The 8,113-nt window shown below is 44.1% G+C and overlaps 1 pseudogene; it reads left to right on the top strand.

Moving 5' to 3' along the window:
* Window positions 1–1,001: 1,001 nt before the first annotated feature.
* Window positions 1,002–1,179, top strand: LOC131480714 (U2 spliceosomal RNA; annotated as a pseudogene).
* Window positions 1,180–8,113: the final 6,934 nt, after the last annotated feature.

An 8,113-nucleotide genomic window follows, 5' to 3' on the forward strand; every position in this document is an offset into this window, starting at 1 on the left:
CCTTCCATCTGCTGGCTCACTCCAACTGGTCACAACAGCTGGAGCTGAGCCAATCCGAGCATCTTCTGGGCCTCCTGCGTGGGTGCAGGGTCCCAAGGCTTTAGGCCTTCTACTGCTTTCCCAGGCCACAAGCAGGGAGCTGTTAATGGAAGTGGAGCAGTTGGGATCGAATTGGTGCCCACATGGGATCCCAGCACATACAAGATGAGGACTTTAGCCACTAGGCTACCATGCCAGCCCTCTCATGTTTTTGTGACATGTTTTTCTGCTATGTCTAGTTTTACTTGCTATTAAACCTTGTGTTCTTCTGTTGAGTATGTGGAATTTTATGCTTCTTTAAAGACTGATGTGCTTACTTGGAAGGTAGTGAAAGTATTTGCACAACACCTTGATCACCTTGAGTTAATTCTAAGTATCCTGTCCAGATGTGTAAAGACTCAGTAGGATTTCTGTGCAAATTTACAGTAATTTAATATATTTCACTATGCTAAAAGAATAATCAGTTTTCACATGCTAAATCCTGGCATTTTGGGGAATAAATGTAAATTGTTCACAATGTCTTTTCTGTATTTGCTATGTTTAGCTTTTATGTCGAATCTTTGTTAGTGAGACATTCCTATACATCTTCCTTCTCATACTCTCAATTTTAACGCTAAAGTTATTACTCAAAAAGCTAACAAACTTATTTCGAATATACAGTGTTAAAACTCTGAACTTATTTTTCCATGTAAGATGTAAAGAGCTGTTTTGCTTTCATTAGTTTCAATTTTGACATTATTGTATACTTTTAAGATATGGAGTATGTGCAAAGATTATACATATAACTTGAATTTTTGTGAGTATATTATTTATAATGCATTATAAATAGGCAGCGAGCCATGTGATCATGCAGATAATGATGTACGACATTTCTATTACTCTGAAGTCTTCTTCGTACAATGTTCCTAAGGTTCAAACATGTGGCCACATATTACTGGAATTTTTGAAAATTCCTGACAATAATTGATTCTTGGCCTTTTGGCTAAGATTAAGTGTAAAATGCTAAACAACATTTCATTTATGTATTATAAATGTTCATTATCAATTTCTTTGTTGAACTTTGAGATTGTTCTCGTAGCTTGGCTACTGTGAATAGTGCTGTAACGCATTTGGGAAAGAACATCCAGGTTGCAATTCCTTAGGATATATACCCAGAAATGAAACAGTTAGATCATGTGATAGTCTGAAGAAACTCCATACTATTTTCTGTAGCAGATGCATTATCTTGCATTCCCACATTATGCTAAGCGGAATCATCCAGTCATAGAATGCTGTAGGTCTCTTTTAGTAGGTGTCACAGGCTTATAGGTGTGGTGGTTGCTAGGGGTTAGAAGAGGAAAGTGGAGAGCTCTAATCAAAGGAGATTAAAACTGAGAAAAAAGAGGTTTTGGAGATCTGTACAATACTGAAGCTGCAGTTGTCTTAATTACAATATACTGCATTGTATTCTTAAAGTAGACCTCATGTTAAATATTTTCACTATAGTAAAATTTTGTTTCTTTGTATTTATTCTTGATTAATGTTACTCTGAGAGATAACTAGTTCCAACTTATTGCTCAATATGATGTCCATTAAACTATTGTGTATAGTAATTCATTTTTACTGCTTTATAATCTATTGTAAACAAATCACATCTCTGATGGATTTTTATACATTTTTTGATTTATTATTTATTTTTATTGGAAAGGCAGATAGAGAGGAGGAGACACAGAGAGGAAGATCCTCCACCCACTGGTTTACTCCCCAAGCAGCCTCAGCAGCCGGAGCTGAACCAATCCAAAGCCAGGAGCCTGTTCCAGGTCTCCCACGTGGGTGCAGGGTCCCAAAGTTTTAGGCCGTCCTTGACTGCTTTCCCAGGCCACAAGCAGGGAGCTGGATGGGAAGTGGAGCCACTGAGATTAGAACCCGTGCCCATATGGGATTCCAAAGGGTTCCAGGCAAGGACTTTAACCACTGTGCTATCCGTGCCGGACCCTACTGATGGATTTTGACTTGTTTTCGGTTTGGAGCGGTTTCGAATAAAGTTGCCTTAAACATTATATATGTTTGATGATTATGGGCAATCATTTTTCTTGGGCACATGCTTTGGAGTAGAGCTTTGGGCTAGAGGATCGATATTTCTCCACCACAGAGGCTGATGGCTTGGAGTACTTCTTCCGAAGCTGGACACAAAGACAGAGCTGGCAAGAATGGAGACCTTTAAGGAATACAGCTGGCCTGATGTAACCCTGCAGTGAGGAGGCTGGGAAGGATGAATACTCTATTTCACTCCATCTTCTTAGCAGCTCTGCCCCTCTTTTCACTGACCTCAAACAGCAGTCAGGGAGCATGGGAATCTCTAGATGTGATCCAAAGAAGTCAGTCTCACAGCAATCAGAGTAACTTAGGAAACCAGGTAGGTTTTTTTTTTTTTTTTTTGTGTGTGTGTGTGTGTGTGTGTGTATCTGGGAGACAAAATGATCTAGCACACATTTCTATTCTATAAGTCTGTGTTTCATATATACCCTCCTTTAAAATTATTTGGCCACATGTGGCCTTCAGTAACTGAATAGGATGTATAACAAATTTCAACATATGTATATACCCATGAAACAATCATAAGATAGTGCACAAAGCCATCACTCCAAAGATCCTTCCTTTCTTTTGATAATCTCCCAGACAACCATTGATCAGCTTTTAGTGACAAAACAAGTAGTTTGTATCTTCTAGAATTTTATATACATGGAATTATATTGTGTGTCATTTTTGTTCAGTTGTTACTTGGAAAAAAATTACTTTGATATTCAGTCATGTTTTATCTTTTAGTTTGTTGCTTTTCAATTTTTAGGAGCACGATTTCATGTATTTTGCATACAATATAGAAGATAGTCATACTTCCCTCTCTTCTTCCTCCCCTTTCACATTAATACCCCATCAATTTTTCAGAAACGTAATTTCAGTCCATACTACAACCACAGGCTTAATGCACCACTAACCATGATTCAACGAAAGAGATAGGCCATAGTTCATGGGAGTGTAAGCAAGGGATTAAAAGTCAAAATTAAGATGTCTATTTTGTTCCAGTATGTTTTTCGTGTTCTATGCTGTTACATATCAGACAAAACATGATATTCTTTTTTGGGATTGGCTTATTTCACTAAGCATGTTTAGTTTTTAAGATTTATTTTTATTGGAAAGGCAGAGTTACCGAGAGGAGAGACAGATCATCCATCTGTTGGTTCACTCCCTAAATGACCACAATGGCTGGAGCTAAGTCAGTCACAAGCCTGAAGCTTCTTCCTGATAACTCATGTAGGTGCAGATTCCCAAGGCTTTGGGCCACCATTGTTCTCCCAGGCCACAAGCAGGGGACTGAATGGGAAATGGAACAGGTGGGACACAAATTGGTGCCCACAAACTGGTGTGGCACTTTTAAGCTTAGGATTAGACAATTGAGTTGTTGCATTTCATTTAGGATTTTACTTGGAAGGCAGTTAAAGATCTTCCATCCACTGGATCAGTGCTGAAGTGAATGGCTTCAATGGCTAGAAATGAGCCAATCCTGGATTGGGATAAAGGAACTTCAACGTCTAGGTTTTCCATGGGGACACAGGGACTCAAGTTCTTGGGCCATCTTCTGCCACGTTCCCAGGCCATCAGTAGAGAGCTGGCTTGGAAGTAGAACAACCAGGATACAAAGCATTACTGATATGGGACATTGGGTTGGGCTGCTGCCAACAAGGCCAGAGTACCACAATGCTGGCCCTAGCTCATTGCTTTCGGTTATTAACTAGTATTAAAATTTGTTTATTTACCTATATTTATTATGATGATCATTAAAAAATAAAGCTATCAATATTTGTTATAACCCTTTTTTAGATGTATTCTATCCTTTCTTGTCATCCAGTAGACATGAGTCATTATGTAATATTGTCAATTTATAAAAATATGTTCATTTCATTGGAAAAAGAGATCTCTAGAAATGTTATCAATAGCAAGGAAAAGCCCAAGAAAGCCAGAAGTCCAGAACTCAATCCTGGTTCTTCCACATTGGTTGCAGAGATCAGAATATCCCAGCCATACTGCCTCTCAAGGTATACACAAGCAAGAGGTTTGAAAGTAGAGTAGCTGGGACTTGAACTGGGTACTCAGAACAGGAAACACATGTGCTCAATAACTTAACTGCTATGCCAAATACCCATCCTTGTATGGTAAGCTTTTCAACAAAACTTCCATTTCCTACTAGCAATGCCTCTGGGTTTTTTCCACATCTTTGCTAATACTTAGTGTGGTTCACCACCTTAGTTTTAGCCTGTAACTGAAAAAGAAATTGAGACAGGGAGAGAGCTCCCACCTGTTCTTTCACTTCTTCAAGCCTGCAATGAAGACTAGAGACAGGATCATAATCCAGGTTTGCTATGTGGGAATCACTGGTTGTCTTACAGGGTCTGCATTGGCAAGAAGCTGGAATTGGAACCGAGATTTGAGAATCGAATCTAAACATTTCAATATGGGATGCAGGCGTCTCAAACTCAACCGTAGGCTTAAATGCCTTCCCCAATTTCAGACATTTTGGTAGTGACAGTATCTAAAGTAGTTTTTATCTGCGTTTCCTATTTTTCCCTTTTTAAATTATAAATTTGTTTTTTACAATCTTTACATAGTTAATTATGGTAAAAAGGTTCAAGGGCTACAGGAAATTGGGTAGGGCTATTATTTCCATATTGTTTCTTTCATATATCTGAGGTAAAGGGGGATATTGAGGGAGAAGCCCCACCCAGTCTCCCACCCACCCCAGGTCCCTGATGTGGGGAATGCTCAAGTGGTTTTGATAGTTCAACAGTTCTGAATTGCTGCCACTCTCACCACTCCAAGCACGATGAGGTCATTGAAGAATCTACTGATTAACATAGTCCATCATAGAGTCTCCGTTTGCACAGTTATTCACTGCCAACATATAGCTGAGGTGGTTGATTGACTTGTTCTGTCCTTTGTCTTTTCATGGTTAGGGTTCTAAGTCTGGCAGTTCGATTGGGGGGATCCCCAAAGAAACTTTGAGGTGTTCCCAGACCAGATTCTTGTCTGTACTAGCAAGTACAGGGTCCGGCACAGTCCATCACCCCGATCAGTTGGTGGTTGTTGCAATTGCTGGGTTGGTTCTGCTTTCAGCCCCAACTTCCACTGGAACCAATGGGTGTTGCAGTCCAGCCTGGTTCTGCCGAGCACACACTCGGCCCTCACATAAACCAGTGGGAGCTGCAGCCTACTCGGAGCGACCCACAATAACCCCCACCAGGCCCGCCCTCTACACCGGTGTGCCAGTATGTGTAGAAGACTAGTCCAGTCTGTCTCACATCTCATTTGGCTCTCATACATGTCGACGGGTATTAAAGCCCAGTTCCATCTAACCAGCTCAACTATCCAGCCCTCGCAGATGTTGTTGGGTGTCTGTCTAGCCACCCCAGCTCTTGTCCTAGTTTTTGTGCCCGCCCGTGGGAGGGGTACCCCAAGAGGGAGGAGCCCACTATTTCCCTCCCAGGCCATTCCCACTCCTGGATTATGCATTCTCCAGGTGGTTCTGTGGTTTAACTTGACAGAATTAGCCCCCAGTGCCAGCTTCTGCCAGCTAATGCTGCGGCTAAGCCCAAACAACCCTCACCCGCTCTAATCACAGTTTGCACCAGTAGGAACAATCAGCCCAGCCTGGCTTTTCCCTGATCTAGTCTGCCTGAGAGGCCCACAGGTGTTGTAGCCCTGCCTAGTCTGGTCTGCCCCCATCCCAGCTCATGCTCTCCAGTGGGAGTAGCTGTTCAGCAAGGGAACCCCCCTACATTCCCCCTGCCGGCTCTGCCCCCTCCCTTCCTGGTTCTCACATGTGCTGGTTGGGCGCTGTGGTCACATTTGGCACAGGCAACCTCACCCTAGCATTCCGTATTGTGCATTGGTTTTTGTCGCGACCGAACCTGGCCCAACCTACACTCTGTTCCGGCGTCTGGATTCACCAGTGGATGACGTGAACTGGTTCAGCCTGGTCTGCCCCTGACCCATGCCAAATGTATGCCAATGGGAAACTTTCCATGGCCTATTCTGGGCTGTTTCCTATGATGCTTCTTGCACTTACTTGCAGGGTCTGTGTCCTGCCAGAGGAGTTGCCCAGACTTCTCCATCAGAATCTCTCCCAATGCCAGATTTTGCACATACCAGGAGGTCCATAGGCCAGCCCTACTCAGTTTACCTCCTGTCCTAGCAGGACAGTGGCTTTTCCTGACTGGCCTTCACCTCAAGCTGGTTCTTGCTGTTGTGTATTTCAGCCCAGCCACGGCTCGTCCATACCCACATACAGCTCACACATGGCTCAGTAGGAGTTGAGACCTAGCCTAGTCAGTCCCACATCTACCCTGGTCCTCCAGAACACCAGAGGGTGTTCGAGTCTGGCCCGGTTTGGTGTGTCCAGTCCCAGTCCACATTTGTGCCAAGGGAGACTACAACCGTATCTTTTTTTTTTAAATTCATTAATTACATTGTATTATGTGACACAGTTTCATAGGTACTTGGATTCTCTCCACCCCTCCCCAAACCCTCCCACCATGGTGGATTCCTCCACCTTGTTGCATAACCACAGTTCAAGTTCATTTGAGATTCCCCCATTGCAAGCATATACCAAACATATAGTCCAGCATCTTATTGTCCAGGCAAATGGGAAGGTCTGTTCAATACAACCGTATCTTGATCAGAACAAAGCCCCCATTCCAGCCCATGCACTCCTTGGTGGGAACCTCAACCCAGCTAGGGTGTCCACTTAACTCCCCAACTGGGACTGTTCCCAGGCACAGATCATGCGCATGCCAGTGGTTGCTCTGTCTCAGCTTGGCACAGCCCCTCACTCATCCTGACCCCCGCCTTAGACACTGTGGCTTAACATTCCTGGCTCCTGCAGACCAGTAGGTGCAAGAGCCTAGCTCGGCATGACCTGTGCTCCATCCTGGATTCTAATTTTACTTATGGGCTAAGGTTTGCTCAGTCCTGCCCGGTACACCCCGTTCCATTACCAATTCATACATTGGCCAGCCGTTGGAGCTACCTTGCCCAGCTTGTCCAACCCCCAGGTCTGGACCACATGTTCACCAGCGGGAGCTATGACTCATCAGGGGAGTTTCCCAAGTCCCTCCACTTGGTCCACTCCCATACCCAGTTCTCATACATGCCATGTGTTTTATGCCAGTGCCTTCCATTTGTCCTTGTATGTGCTGGTGAACGTTGCAGCCCAGCCCACCCCACACCCTGTTCAGGATGCACATTCGGGTGCTGCTGCTTTGACCAGTCCAGACTGTTGTTGGTTCCTTTACCTGTAATTGATGGTAGGCTCCTTGGTCACACCTAGCTTAGTCCATCACCACCCCATCTCCTGAACTAACCCATGTGGCTAGAATTTCCACAGGGTTTGGCCCACACATCCCCCACAGAATCTACCCCCGGATATGGTTCTCTGGCGTACTGGGTAATGTTGTGACCCTGCCTAATGTGACCTGTCTCCTGACCCACCATCATGTCAGGTAATAGGATATGATCCTGCTAGGCAAGCCCCAAGTCTTAGGTTTTGCATGGACTGGTGTTCAGTGGTCAGCATTGTTCAGTGATTACAAGTTCTTCAAAAGGAAAGTTACTCTGTCCTTGGGAATCTTTAGGATTAATTCACATCCCAGAAGCACAGTGGGTTCAACATGGAGCTACATAAGTAGTGATTCAAAGAACCAAAACCCCAGAGCTTGCGTCCGGGTGGCCAGCAGGCAGAGCCTGGCACCAAATGGTGCACTGGCCACCCGGGGACAGGTCACCATGTGCACGCGATGGCTGGAGTCAGGGATCCGAGCATGGAGACATCACGGCCTCATACCCACCAGCAGCCTTATTTGCATTTCCTAATGTCTAGGGCTATTGAGTATCTTCTCATGTTGTCTTGCAATTCACATCATTTAAAGTATTTGATTTTTAGATCCTGGTGTGGTAGCCAAGTGGCTAAAGTCCTCGCCTTGCATGTGCCGAGATGCCATATAGGCACCAGTTCTAATCCTGGCAGTCCCACTTCCCATCTAGT

Source organism: Ochotona princeps, chromosome 6, assembly GCF_030435755.1.
Source record: "Ochotona princeps isolate mOchPri1 chromosome 6, mOchPri1.hap1, whole genome shotgun sequence".
NCBI lineage: Eukaryota > Metazoa > Chordata > Mammalia > Lagomorpha > Ochotonidae > Ochotona > Ochotona princeps.